Below are 15,614 nucleotides of genomic sequence, written 5' to 3' on the forward strand. Positions count from 1 at the left end.
AGGGGTAGAGGGGCAAGAGGGGCAGAGCCTTCTGCCTTAGCATTCTTATCACAGAGGTTCAAAGGGGCACAGTAACAGTCTCCAGCCAATGAGGCTACAGATACAGGATACTGCAGGGAGGGTACAGACTTGGGATAAACCATACATTTTCCAGGGGTGAGCTAGAGCAAACCATTTCCATAAAATGCAATCCCACAAGTCACCCTTTTTTTCTTTAAAATGTGAGAAGAGAAATATGATATATGACAATTAACAATTTAAAAAATGAAACAGTAATTACACAGTTTTGCAGCATAAAACCAAATACAATTGCAGTAAGGATTATGTTATACTGTGAACAGTTGATCTGACCTTGTAATTGCAGTAGACGGGTTATGTGAGTTTATATTGCAAGATTTGAAACAAGTTAACAAATTTGTTTGAGCCTTTCCAGCGTGACTGGCCTAATAGTGTCTAATCTTTTCCAACTGGCTTTTCAGACCACCACAGTCCCCAGTTTAGGCTGAGGCGCTGACCTTGCTCCCACTCTAGGGACAGGAAAACACGTGGAGTTCCCCGGGCTCCACACACGGCCTCGGATTCTCACCCACGGATCTGAGCCAAATCACTCCTTTCACTTTCCAACTGGTTCAACTGAAAGGACCTTCACTCTGCATGCAATTGTTTACATTCGTCCATATGTACCCATTGGGGATTTTTTTCATCCATACTTGCACCAGAAGTGTCAGAGACCTAACAAAAGACCCCCAGTTTTAGGTCATCAAAAGAAAAACAAAAGAAAAAAAACTACAAAAACCGTCAAATACTTTCTCAGACACTCTATCAGGTTATCAATCACCCTCAGAACTAACTGAGGACAGTATAAACCCAAAAAGCGTTATCGATTCAGTAATCTACCACTGAATCACGCCTTACAAGAAGACAATCTAAAAACTGCTTCCCTTCGATCTACACTTGTGACCTGAAAAGGCCTCTGCTTTCTAAAACAGAAAACAGGGGAATCTGCAATATGAACACACACAAAACTAGAATGGCATAATTGTAAAAACTACTTCATGGGGATGGGAAGGAAATGGAGGGGTTTGGGACACCCTGCTGTTTGGCCAGAACAGCAAGGGACAGGGGCAGAAAAACAGGGAAAGGGAATCGAAGTAGCATTAACAATTATACAAGGCTGCAAAACTGGTATTACAAATTCACTTTAGCTTTGGGGTTTGGTTTCTTAGCGTTTACCTTGTGGGACTTGGAAAGCGGAAGATGGGACTGAGAGCACGTGGCCATGGTGGCCATGCGGTCACAGCGCAGCACGTGGTGTCAGCCATGCCATGCCGGGTTTAGTGGGAAGGGGTTAACTCTCAGGGGTTTGTTAAGGGAAAGGGGGTTAGGGAGAAGGAGCAGCGAGGGGAGGAGGGGGTAAGGGTAAGGAAGGAGGTTACACAATTTACAAAACCGAGTTTTGGAAGGTGCGGGGCTTGGGCACAACTGAAGACTGCTTTTTCCTTCTCTGATGGCTGTCTAGCTGAGTTCCTTTCACTGCTGTCCAGGGCTGCTTCGACGCTGTTGCTGGGCGGGGGGAGGGGAGCCTGTTCTCCGCGCGGCTTCTCCCGGTGCTGGGGCCCGTGCGCGCTGCGGCGGGGCCGGGACCACGTTTTGGCTCACGCCGGGGCTGCCCCGCGCCGCGGCCGCGCCGGGCCGGGGCCGCTCCGCCGCCAGGGCTGCTCCGCTGCCGGGGCCGCGCCGGACCGGGGCCGCTCCGCCGCCGGTTCGCCGCCTGTGCCGTGGCTGCCGCGGGCTGGAGGGTGCCGCACCGCTGCTGCACAGCCCGTGCAGCCGAGCCGAGGTGGGCCGGGGCCGCGCCGCAGCCATGCGCCGCGGCAGCAGTCCCGCCGCGCCGGGGCTCACGCCGGAGCCTCGCCGCAGCGGGGCCGCGCCGCGCGGGCCGCACCGCCCGGCGGGGCTGCACGGCCCGCGCAGCGCCGAGGCGGGCTGGGGCCCCAAGGGGCTGGGACCCGGGCCCGCGCCGGGCTGGTCGGCGGTGGTGGGACGGCCGCGTGGTGGCTCACGAGGTCTCTGCGCGGTGGGGGAGGGGCCGCCCCGGGCCGCGATGGCCCAGAACGGCCGCTCCACCGGAGACGGCACCGAAACGGAGTTACCATGGCCCATCTTATCTCAGGGTCGCTGGTGCTGTTGCCCGACGTTGGTGCGTCATCTGTTGTTGTTTAAATTTATGGGGGGTCCCCGGGGAGTGCCCCCCGGAGACCCCCGGGGTCTTATGGGGTCGTGGTGTTCCCGTGCTGGCAGGCAAAGAGACTCAGATGCCGGTGGGATGCTGATGAGGTGAGGGTTTATTCACTGAGGGAGAGGGGAAGGGAAGGGGAGGGGAAGGGAGGAGAGGGAAAGGGAGCACCAGGAGGCCTCCAGGGGTAGAGGGGCAAGAGAGGCAGAGCCTTCTGCCTTAGCATTCTTATCACAGAGGTTCAAAGGGGCGCGGTAACATTCTCCAGCCAATGAGGTTACAGATACAGGATACTGCAGGGAGGGTACAGACTTGGAATAAACTATACATTTTCCAAGGGTGAGCCAGAGCAAACCATTTCCATAAAATGCAATCCCACAATGGTCAGTTGCATTTTCTCATGAACTCTATTTTATTATCTGGAGTGCCCATAAAGTTATTATTTTAAGAGCATGAATGTCAATAGATCTGTAAAAGGCATTTACCAAGCAGCTTCAGTGCTGATAGGAAAGAAAGAACTCATTTAGAAAGTGCACTTGAGATCCATGCAGACAGTAGGATAATTCTGTAGTTGCATGTTAGTACAGCAATGCGATCAGAGCACTGAAAGATATTTGCTGCTGCATGCAGGACCAGTTTTCAAGAATTTCTTCCAGTATGTCTTCTCAAGATAAAACCCAGTTGAGAAGCACCGAGGTGTCTAAGCAAAGTAACTCAACTAAATAAGGTTTTTTTACAAAATAGTATTAAAATGACATTTTTTTCTGCCCTACCTGTCTACTACAAATCACTATAGGGTGGTAATATGCACTCTTATTTAGATATTTCATATGGAAATTCTTTGCAATAAAAATGAAACTATGCAGGGCTTGCTAGAACTCAGGCTTATTCATAGACTTGGAGTGTTCAACATTGCATGTTGAACCTTTTACTAAAAGTCATATCTTGTTTGTCTGAAATTAACCCTTCTAATACATGAATGCCTACCATTGTATCAAGTTGCATTATAGCATTTAAAGACAAAAAGAAGGCAAGGGAACACAGAGTTTTTGAAAGAATCTGGTTGGAGTTTACTGGTTTTGCCCTGGCTTCTCTTTGGCATACAGGAAGTGCTCACATCTGAAATTCAAATGCAGGCCTCTGAGATGGGGGTCAACTGAAAGGGAAAAATATTTGCATAAATCTCCAAGACATATTTTATATGGTCCCACCTTTTCTTTTTCCTTAACTGTGGGATGATCTGAAGCAAGATTTCTCATGTTGGACATGTTTTGGGCAAGGAACCATTTTCTTTAGTGTTTTACAAGCTCTGGTGCCAGTGAGGTGGTACATAGAGTTCAGTAAGTATTGAAAGCCCTCTTTAAAGTGGAAATATTCAAAGTGTGCAGGAGTTTCTAAGCGTCTGTTCCAGGGACACATTAATGCATTTGAAAGGATATTAAAGCTTAGCACAGAGGAAAAAAAAAAAGAAAGTCCTGGTGGCAAGATGTAAAACTGCTTAACAGAATTACATCCAGAACTTTGTGTATTTGATCTGAAGAAAAATAAATCATCTTACAGTTGCTCACATTAAAGCTGCATGTCTGCTTGGGAGCTTTTAGGATCTTGGACAGGTTTCATCTCTCTGGTTCACGTAAGCTCTCTGTGTATTTGTGCAACTGCTGAACCTCAGAGCATGATTTCTGGTGACCCTGTGCACTATTTGAGGATTTGCCTAATGTGCAAATTTAAGACAATCATTATGTATTGTAAAAAATTATTATCCACCTTTACCCCAGTACTCAGTTGCTAATAGCGGTCATGGCTTGATTAAGAATCCTTCTCAGTTTAATGCTTCCAATTAACTTGCATGGTTTTGTGGCTGACTTGATGGCCCAGATAAAGCCTGGGCTCTTCTGAGATAGATACCAAGCTTCATTTCTGGACTATGGGATAAGGAAAGCCTTGAGCTGTGGTTCAGCTCTAAATACTGGTGGATTAGGAACGTCATTCAGACTTGAGTAACTCTAGACTCTTTATAGGAGTCAGATTAAGATATAGAAAAGTAGAGCACTGAGACAGAGTGAAGGCATCTTGCAACAAATGCAGAAGTTTGAGACTTGCTGTGGGCCCAAGTGGTAGGTCTGCAAGGAAATGAAGGGCTGGTAAGCCCTGGAGGATGGAAGGCAGAGGCTGTGAGTAGCATGTCCCTCTGTTGACCGCTGGCCTGCTGGTTACAGAGGCAGGCATGATATAGAAACCTGTCCTCTGAGTTAAGGTTGACTTTGGTGTGAAAATTTAAAAAAAAAAAATTATGAAAACCAGAACCTTGTACAAAGAAAATGCAAAGCAAAATTCTGTGCTTGGCCTTGTGTTGTCCTGTACCTCATGATTTAGAGATAACCGTGAAGACAGCAACTAGGGGACAGATATAGTTAAAAAACCCTAAGGTTTTCTTTTTCCTTAAGCTAAGGAAACACAGATTGTTTGAAATGGCAATCTCTTGTACTACATGAAATAAATATTACAAATGGAAAGGAAAGAGCAAACTGATTACCCTAATATTAAGAGCATCAAGAGGAATTTATAAATATCTTGCGTGTTCAGCACCAAGTCCTGCACAGGGCATGTTAATTCTTGTCACAAAATTTGAAATTCATTTAATCAGAATAGAGCCTTTGAGATTTTCACACCTGCAAGTGCATCAAGTGGCTAAATTTTACAGTCATTCTCCATGATATGACCTACATATCTCATTACAACACCATGTTCATTACAGGTGCTTCCTACAAGAACATTTGCATGAATAAAAACATGATTACTCTCATATATAGTGAATGTTAAAAAGAGTGCTACATATAGATGTAATATCCAATAGGGGTTGTAATTTATATTTATTCTTAATTCAGAGTAATATTTAATAGCAATGGTTAAAGAACACTTAACATTTCCATTGTTACATATCCCTTTTTTTTAAGGATGAGTTGATGGTATCTTATATGTATGCAGAATACCTTCATTAAATAGGAAAAAAACCCCCTCTAGATAGATGAAAACCAGTTTTAAAACATATTTTAATTTTTAGACAATGATTTACGATGTTGCTTCCATTTAGCTTCCGTTGCTTTAACGATGATTGTTCAGTACCCATACAAACGTGACACCAAGTAATATCCTGTTTGTTTGTGTGAATATAATCTGAAGGCTGCCACAACATCTAATAATACTGTTTCCACTCAGAGAGGCATATAGACAGGAATAAGGGGCTTTTAAAACTCATAGCATCCAAAAAGAAATTCATCTCAGCCAGTAATGAACTTACACATCCTTTAATCAACTTCTGATAAGTTTGTAGTGCGGTTTATAAAAGTGTTATTCAATGCCTTTTACATATGTTGTAGCATATAGATACATTTCAAGATGAAATGTACTATAACTGGTCTTACTGCTTATATATGTTCCTTAAAAATATTCCAAAAAATAACTCAGAAGAGAGTAGAGCAGATCAAAGTATATATGTATATATATGTGTATATATGCACATCAGAACTTTAACAGTTTCATATGTTCCATGCTTCTAGTCAAGAAAACTAGTGTTATCTCCAAGGTCACCACTGTCATTTTTAGGGCTAATCAGCAAGATTTTAATGAGAAACCTTTGTCCTCCTAGTGACCGGGGTTGAAGTCAATCCAACCTCTCCATGTAAACCTCATGCCAGTAAGACTCCACCCAAATAAACCTGACGTCAGACAACAAGGTATAGATGGCAACGAGGATTCTTTTGTTTTTCACAGCAAACAATTTTACACACACATACCTGCAAGTGCATCTTCATTTAGATATGTGCACATGTATCTATAGATTAAACAAAATTGTATGCTGCTTACATGTGTTAATATTTAAGATGCTTTCACAGTAAATGGAAGCAACAGTGGCTCTTAGTTATTCAGCAATTGAGATTAATGCAGTGTTCCACATTTGGAATACAGAAGAAGTATAATAATTAGATAGGTGGGAGATTCAGGAATCTACAGACTGTAGACTAAGAACTTGGTGTAGTATACAGAAATTTGATGTAATTGTACACATATATGCTTATCTTTTTTTTACTTTCCAGTGAGGCAAAGACACTGCAGTCCCCAAAGGAGTTATTTTTTCCTGGTATGTTCAACTATTTTTAGCATTCAACAGTGGTGCACCAAAAAGGAGAATTATTTTATCTCTGTGGGGGCCTGTGAATTTCATGCAATGTGGGCTTCTGTGAACAGAGTTCAAAATGTTTTAGAAAAAACAGGTTAATTTTTACAGTTAGAGGCTGAAATGTTGAATGCCCTACTGTGGCAGTGTGAAGCATCCCACAGATAACAGTGGGGGACCAAACTCCTAAGAGCTACACAGAATATAATACTATTTACTGTTTTAATTGTGGGCAAGAACTCTATTCCTTTTTTGGAATTTGTGGTTCTCCTTAAAGTAGAAATAGGGTAATACTTCAAAATCTGCTTAACATATTTAATACCCTTAATTTGATGTTTTTACTTTCAGATTTGTTTGTATTCAAAATAGCAATAATTGGCAGCTGAAGTTGAATCATAGCATCTGGGTTCTAGTCTATTTGTGACATCAGTATATTTTTACTGCTTGTAAACATGCCCTCAGATCAACACAAAATGCCATAGAATTTGAATAACTAGAAAAAACAGAGAGAAATTATGCTGCCATTGCTCCAAACACTACATGCAGCATGTGCTGATGGGAATTGAGTTAAAGACAAGCTGGCCCATAGGAAAGGCAGGAGCAGGACTTCTTTTAATGCTCTTCCTCCTCTTCCACCTTCAGTCTGAAATTCAGACTAGTAAAGAGGAAAAAGAATAAAGACTTTGCAGTTACAACTGGTATGTAGACTGAGAAGGAAAAAGAGGGTTTTAGACTCAGAAAGGGAAAGACCCCATTCAGAAAATTGGAAAGAACTCTCCCTGCTGTCTTCAGAGGATTTTACTGAATGCTACGGGTTTACTACAAGCTTCTGTCAATTGTTTAGTTACTCTGACATTTAATCCTGTGAGAGTCGTACTGTGTGGACTGAAAGATACTATTCTTATAGTGCAGACTAATAAACTTATTGTTTTGGGGCTGCAGGCACTTTTTTCCCCCCCAGTATCTCTTTTCAATTTATGAAGAACACTTGCATGGTAAACCTCAAGGCAAATATATACATATATTCAGACCTAGACATGTACTAAGCAGAGGTCCTGACTGGCAATTTAAAGGGGAGACAGGAAAGCCAGCAACCCCATAGGTCACGGAGTCCAAACTCCTTGATGGAAAGAGGAAAAGTCCTAGCACCACAGCAGTCTGATACAAAGTCCTTGAGACTGCAAAATATGCAATTACAACCTGGTTTCTAGCAGGCAAGAAGCCAGTGACAAATATTACACATGTAATGACTACTTTGTATGCTGCCAAAATGCAGGACATATTTACAACTAAATGAGACATTCGATTCTGAAGTGTCTTGAAAAACTGAAAAGTTCTTTCTTGATTAAATGTTAGTGTGGGGGGTTTTTTGAAACTCCATTGGGGTTCATAATCAGTGTATACTTCTGCAGTGTTCTCTTGGTTCTGACTTTTACAGGTGGACGTAATTTGGTGATAGCCATGAAGAGTCCCAAAAAGACTACTTCTGAAAGCCCACTAGATACCCCAAAATGTGAAAACTCAAAATATTAAAAAGTTAGCCTTTAGGAAACACTATCAAAGTGTTTCCTAAAGGATGTGCCATGATGCAAAATAAGTAAAAGTCCTGTTGGAATAAGTGTAAGATTTAAGATCAAATATGTTGTAGCCAGATCTCAGCTGGGAAGAGGAAGCCTTTATTGGTAACTAGTATAAATTTGCAGGTCTCTTGATTATGGTATAAACAAACACCATGGTCTAGAACTCCATACAAAAGCCTGTAATTTTCCCTTCTTCCTGAAATTTTTCCTTGTGATGCTTGTTTCTATCATTGGAACACTGCAAGTTATTAGACATTAATAATAATAATAATAATAATAATAATAATAATAATAATAATAATAATAATAATAATAATAATAATAACAACGACCATTTTATGTAAAGATCTATGGCAGGTTACTTTTAGAAACCTTTATGAAATATCATACTTTGATGTGCAACTTAAGAGAAAGAGACATAGTATTCATTGCCAGTAATTCCTTAAAAATCATAACCTCCTTTAAAAGGTATTTTGAAACAGAGATGTGTAAAAATATCCATATAAAATCATTACCATTTTCTTTTTCCATTTCTTACCTAGGATAAATGTTATCATGCTGAAGAGAATCAGCCCATATAACCTGGGCTTTTGATTGTACTCCCTCTCTAATTATTTGTAGAAAGGGTGCTCACTAGGAAAGGTAGTCAATGATTAATTTTATGTGTAGTTTCCTTCATTCAATGAAAATTTGGTTAAGTTATCCCTAAAGGAGTATTTTAAAAAACATTTGTAAAAAATAGCATCTTTTGGATGTGGAACTCACCATCATTTTCCCAAAACCATCAGGAGCTGTTAATATATTGATGAACATGTGGTGACAACATTAGCTATAAAATCCCTTTGAGATTTGCTGGGAATAAAGAGATCTCCAGATTCAAGTAAAACTTATTGCTTTGCTAGCCCAGCATGAGGAATTCCTGATTCCCCACTTGTCTGCTGTGTTTAAATATTATAACGCAAATATGCTTACATAAAAGCTTATTGATTGGAAGAATCACTTGCTTTTTGTGCATTAGTTAATCAAGCTGCTGTTTTGAAATGTATCCAGGAACCCACAGTGGAACCTTTCCTAATCCATCTGTTTAAGTCTCAAATGGTTTCACTGCTCCAGTCACTTACCAGCACTGCTGGAATGTTAGTGCTTTATGATTAAAGGATATTGTTGTTCTTTTCATCCATCATCCTGGAGTTTGCTATTAATAATACAATCCTTTCTTTCTTTCTTTCTTTTCCCTTTTTTTTTTTTCTTTTTTGCTGTTTCCTTAAAAAGCTGCTTAGATTTTCTGTTCTTCTCTGTTTTCCCTTATTCAGATTTACAGCAACAAAGGTAGATGGACAAAAAAATAAATTGCATCAGTGCTTTCTGGAACTATGCACTGCCTTGCAGTATTTGAAAAATGAATGGGGGGAAGACAAAAGAAAATTAGGCTAAATGTGAGAGAGGAAAAGGTAGAATTGTAATTGGAGACATCAAACTATACAGAACTCTCATTGACTCCAGAAACATGTATGAATTATTGCTTCCTACTCATAGTAATGTCTAAATGCATTTTTTTCAGCATATGCTTGTGATTAAGTTATATTATTGGGAAAATCTGAGATTTAATTTCTAATCAGGTGTATTATAGTGTGTGAAAAAGAACTCACAGTAATTCTTTAAAATAGCTAAGCTGTAGTTGGATCTAACTGTTGCTCAGTGACATTTCAAAAATTTCAAACTTTTTGTTTTTTCTATCTTTCTCCAAAGGAAAGGGGACTTAAATGAAGAAAACAATAAGGATTTTATTTTTTTCCTTTGTAGGTGGATAAGAGTCATGGATGTTAAAGGAGACAGTAATCAGGCTGTTGTGAAAGATCTGATACCAGCTTTGGTCAAAGGGGTCGAGCGTCATCCTGAGAGTGCTCCTCTCTGGGACAGGAAACCGACAGAGCGAAGCCCTGAGAACATGCCATGACACTTCATATTCAATCTGCAACCCTATAAAGAGATGAAAAATGAGCCTTGTCCAAACCTCTTACCTCAGCACCCAATGGCAAAAATAAAATGTGAGCTTGGGACCACGTCTCTTTGAAGCTGATTTTTTTCTATTTTTTTTTTAAACTCTCCAACAGGCCTCTGGTGGTTACAGGTATTGATCGTCAGAAAGTAATCTGTTCAGGTTTGGGGGCATGCCAGACCGAATCCTGGAGTACATTCCTTCCTCTCCAAGGACACTTTGGGCTTTTTATACTGTCCACCCTGGCATGCTTGTCAGCTGTCTGGCTTCTTTGTCTTTACTGCTTTCCCTGTTTGTGGAAAGAATATAATGAAACCTGCCTTATACAAATATTATACATTGCTCCTCTAGAATTTTCTGCCAGTGCTGAAGGTTTTTTACCCCATTTTTTTAACCCTCATTTTTCTTCTATAATCATTATTTGATTCCCTCTGGCTGCCTGCTACTTATTTGTAGTAGTACCATTCATCCATTGAGACTTTTCCATCTGTCACACAGTTTGCTTTCTCTCCCCAGAAGCTTTCTTCTACTACTATGCCATGCTTGATTTTTTGGGTTTAGTTGCATGTTTTTATGCTCTTTTTAACATTTTTTAAAAAATGCTTCAGTATTCAAAACAAATATGAAAAGAAGAGAAAAAAACCCCCAACATAGCAAAGAGCAGCTCAGACCCAACACTATACAGAGAAATAGGATGAGGAGACTGAGTTTCCTGGTGAATTAAGAAATCAACACATATAGCCAGGGCAGAAGTAGTGGCCAGACTTTGTTCTCTCTAAATTGTTTTCATTGCCTTCAAAATCTTTCCAGTTTTGTGCTAGATAAATAGGTGATGTCAGGAAATGTTGCATTCCCTCTGCTGTACTGACTCCCTTTGGTATATTGATTATAAAGACTATCTGAGGAAAACCAAACATACTGAGGTACAATACTGTGATTACTTTAATCAAAGAGTGTTTTAAAGTGTCAAAAATCCCTTACTAAAACGAGATCATATCCTACATTTAAAATTAAATTAGCAATTTTTGTTTGCAGAGGTTAGATATTAAAGAAATGCAGCACTTGTTACTGTTTCCCAGGTGAAATGCAGGAAGGGATGAAGCAAGCAGCATAACCCCTCAGAATTACTGTTTTCCTCTGAGTATCCTCAACCCCTATTAAAGCAAATCTTAGTTTTTAATGTGAGCAAGAATAGGGAATTTAACAACAGCTTTACAGATCACTTGCAATTGGATCAAATCTCAAACATTTAGTCTTGGAGAACTCACAAAATTACTTGCCTCTGATAATACATTTTGAATATTTCTTTATGAATTTTCTCTTCTTGTCCTCTTATACATCTCTTTGTATCTTCTTATGTTCTTGTTTCAAAAGTTCCTGCAAGTTTATCATTATTATTAGGATTAGTAAAAAGTATATGTTGTGTTTTCAAAAATCTTTTTTTTTTTTTTTTTCAGTAGAAATGCTTCCATTGTTTATAAAATTGCTTCTCTGCCTGTATAGAACGTGCTGGTAGTCTCCAATCAAACACAAAAGCTGTGAGTGTGTCCTTGTTTGAATGGCACTCCCCAGAAAGTTTCCTTTTCTACCAGCTACTTCACTGCACTGTTCTGAGAATGAAGTGGGTGAAAAAAAATCAGAATCTTCAGTATGCACTTGTATGGGCAAATGCCTGAAAATGTAGGTATTTTACAAAAGTCCTATTTATTAATTGTCATCATGTGAAATAATGGTCACCCAGAGCCAGCTTTTACTTTACCTGAACCTTAAGGTGCTTTGCCAAGGAAAAGACATGGTTCCTTTTCTGGAATAAGTTATGAAAATAAAATTAAAGAAAATGAGTGAGAAGGCAAAAGGGAAAGGAATGAGAGAGACAAACAGCTCCTGCAATCTCTCCTGACTGTTGAAAAGTTTTCTGTGTTTCTCCTCAATAATAAATGATTAAAAAATAATAAGGGTGAAAGTGGGTTTTTTGCATTTGTGTGTGTAATCAAAAATTTGATGGTCCTGCTGTACGATCAATGTACCCCTCTATCATTCAAGTCTGTCCTGCCTGCTCTGGAAGACCTTCAGTGGGTGAAATTTCACTGCTGCACAGGGAAGCTAGTCCAGTGTGTTATTAAAATCACTTTTTCTTTCAGAAACTTAGGTTTATTTTTTTTTTCTTTTTCTTTTTTTTTTTAACCCAGAACAGATTAAGCAAATACATAATTGTCTTCTATACGCTAGTCATTGTTCCAATGCCTCCTTCCATTTTCTTTAGTTTAAGGTTAAACAAGGGCTGTTCCTTTGGGCTTCCCTCAGAGGCTGATGATTTACATTTGACTTCAGCTGATCCACTTCTTTCCAACATGAGGGTTCAGAAGTACATGAAAACCTTCAGGTGACACTTCCTGGGCTGCACAGATAGATTGTTTCAGATGTTGGTAGGTTTTTTTATGTAGCCTCATCACGTTCATTGACTCTTTTTTGAGGTTATTCCTAAATTTCTATTCATTTTTTTGTGTATATTGCAAAATGAAATAAATTTGGATGGCAGTATGATGAAAGAAGTAGGGCAGGGACCTTAAAGCCATGAAACCCAAAAGCAAGCCAGTTGGTGGATATGATAAACCAAACAAATGGCCTACATGGTCTTCTCAGTTAGTTTTTGGTAGTCCTAGGAGGAGCAAGGGGTTGGATACTATGATCCTTGTGGATCCCTTCCAAGTCAAGATATTGCCTTCTGTTCTGTGGACACATGACAGGATGCTAGAACCAGTGGGAATCTACATGTGTAGGATAACCTCATAGGGTCAGGAGCTTGACATGACAGGCTTGGTCACTGGCCCTGTTCTGAAGTGTTTTATTCCCATATGTGTAAACTTAATGAAATGGAGAGGACAAAGTAGCAGAGCGGGATTGTTGCTTCGCCTAGGGAATCTATAGCACAGGATGAAGGAGTTTCACTATGAACAATTTAAATTTTTTTTTTTACACAACATTCAACAATACTAAATCTACACCAATGTTGAAAAGTGACCCAAGTGATGAAAGTAGTCATCAGGGAAAAGTCTGGACATAAGAAGGACTGTATATACCTTCAAGTGGATGATCAAGTAGGCTGTTTCTCATGTAAGGCAGTTATTCCTCAGTTACTATTTTTCAGTAGGATTGTGTACAATTGTGTACACAAGTGTGCAGCACTAATCTGAAAATCTAGGTCTGTCTTTGTGGCCAGTACTCTTTGTCTTTTTCTTCTACGATGAACTGGAGTGGCCCCTACCATTAACTGAAGATTTTCTTTTAAAATCTACTGCTTTTTTTCCCCTCCCTTCCTGCTTCATGCCATCACTTTTAAGATTTCAGAGCCATGGACCAGAGTGCTTGTGTTGAATGAATATATTTGACAGTAGTTAAGTCTTTTGGGCATTGCAATAGGTTTTCCTCATCTTGGCATGTGAAGACTGAGAGTGTTCTTTGACACCAGCAGCAGAGAATGTGAGCACAGCAACTTTCAGGGCATCAGAAGTGTCAGCATAAGGAAAGATCAGCAAAAGTAGACAGTGTTGAGGTAATTTTCCCATACCGTGCCATGAATTTAGCCAACTGGTGCTCCTGTGAATTCTGGGCTGACAGAGTTTCCTTCCTTGTTGCTAAATATCACATAAAGTGTTCTGTCAGCATGAGGACTTGTTCACTCCCCTTATGTAGTAAAATAAAAATATAATCCTTATGCCCATGTTTGAAATTTGAGCATAAGTTAAAGAAAAGGAAAAAAGAAAAAAAGAAAATAAACCTTTCTAACAGGCCAAAACTGCATTTTGGAGGTTCATTTTTCAGAACATCATGTAGTCAATGCTGTCGAGAAGAGCTGAAGGCAAAAGATATGTAGGGCACAAGTACTAAAAATTGAAATCCTACTCCCATTAAAATGCATGGGATTTCTGCCAGTTGCCATAGACATCAGTGGCAGCAACATCCTGCTATTTTTTTTCTGTTTTTACTTTCTGCTTTCCTCATCTTTTTTTTTATTTATTTTCGAATCCTGGGAAAATGAAATAAAACACACATTGCTGGTATGGTTTCCAGGGTGTATATTGGAGATTTACTAATGTTATTAGGATTAAAATTATTTAGTTAGGTTCCAAATTTCATAGTGATGATTAGAACCTCTGGTCAGGAGGAATTATAGTGACAGGTTAGAGACATCTGATCTCATGAGTACTGATAAATATGATTGTCAGTCTGAGTTTTGCTGCACCCAGCTGGGATTCAGCTAAGGTACTTAAGGGCAAAAGTGAAAGGCTGGGCTTTCTCTCTGAGTGGCAAAAACGTCAGATGAGAAGGTGAAAGATCTGAATCACCAGAGAGCTTTCAATTTTAGCATGGCTTTGGAAAGGAAGATTTCTGCACCTCAAGAGTTTTGCATATATGCATTACTGACAAAGTATGACTCCACATATTTTGCACAGTATCATTTCTTCTGTTTTTCTTGTTCTATTTGAAATTTCTAACCTCTTTAGTAGTGGTATTTCGCATGCAATCTGGATCTAATATCATTGCTCTAATATGTGCCACAACCCTGAAATGAAGTAATCCACTGCAAAAAATGGCTGCACAAGTTGGTCTTCGAAGGAATTTCCTCACTCTTTCAATGTCCCATAAATGTCTCCAAGTCAGAATTACTGCTGCTTCTTTTCCTGCTTCTGCAGCTGAGGTGCTTAGAGAGGTTGTCCTGCATTCTCCATCCCAGGCACTGCCTGTGGGATGGATTGATGCGCAGAAGTTTCCTCTCTGTCAGGGTTTGTCACTGCCACTTGCCAAGAGCAAAATGTGGGTGCTAGGCTTAGAAATCCACATATTGGCAATAATCTGGCTGTCTTCCTTGGGAATTTCTGAGTGGCTATTTCTGTAAATATATCTCCATTTCTTTAGGACTTTACTCAGGAAAAGTATTGACTGAAAAGAGTCAAGAAGCACAAAGACCTTGACTGTACTCAAAGCAGTAAATGTTCAGAGTTGGGAGTAACTTTATCCAGTATGGAAAGAAGCCTCTTAGTGTGTTTTTCTCAGGTATCTGACAATTGCCTAGATATCAATCTTTGACACTTATATTTATCAAAATGAAGAATGTCCTCCTATAACAAAAGAGGATCCTGAGTTTCCCCTTTCACTCCTCTTTCTGTCAATGCTGTTCTGCAACTGTCATATAAATTGATTCATTTAAACTCAGAGTGTTATATATGTTCTTTCCCTTTAGGTGCTAATATTTTTATGTTAAAAAAAGGCTTTAAAAACATCTTCTTGTCCTTTTGACCTCTAATAAAAATGTCATGGTTTTTCTCAGCATTTTAGTTAAAAAACATGAAGTCAAATGGATTTGTTGTGTGAATTGATTAAGAAAAAACAAGAAACCTAGATAATGTATTCCTGAAAACTTAATTTACTAAAAGTACAATATTTTTCTATACCTCATAAATATTATACAGGATCAGCCCTTGAAAGTAAATAAAATGTAATTACTATTGATGCTTTATATGATGTTCAACATCTTTAAATGATAATCCAGGATTAAATCTTTGTATCAACTAAAGTAGTCTGAGTAATTTCACCTTAATTAGTGTGCCTTTTGTTTATGTA

General features: G+C 39.5%; 1 long non-coding RNA gene across 2 annotated transcripts in view; it reads left to right on the plus strand.

Annotated features, from left to right (window-relative positions):
* LOC134547714 (uncharacterized) overlaps nt 1-10,618 on the plus strand; it is a 132,665-nt gene extending 122,047 nt beyond the window's left edge. Inside the window, exon 6 of one of the 2 annotated variants that reach the window (XR_010079571.1) lies at nt 9,797-10,618. This is a non-coding gene — a long non-coding RNA (uncharacterized LOC134547714). The remainder of the gene's footprint in view (nt 1-9,796) is intronic. The other variant, XR_010079572.1, reaches the window with a different exon arrangement.
* The last annotated feature ends 4,996 nt before the right edge of the window (nt 10,619-15,614 follow it).

Source organism: Prinia subflava, chromosome 2, assembly GCF_021018805.1.
Source record: "Prinia subflava isolate CZ2003 ecotype Zambia chromosome 2, Cam_Psub_1.2, whole genome shotgun sequence".
Taxonomy (NCBI): Eukaryota; Metazoa; Chordata; class Aves; order Passeriformes; family Cisticolidae; genus Prinia; species Prinia subflava.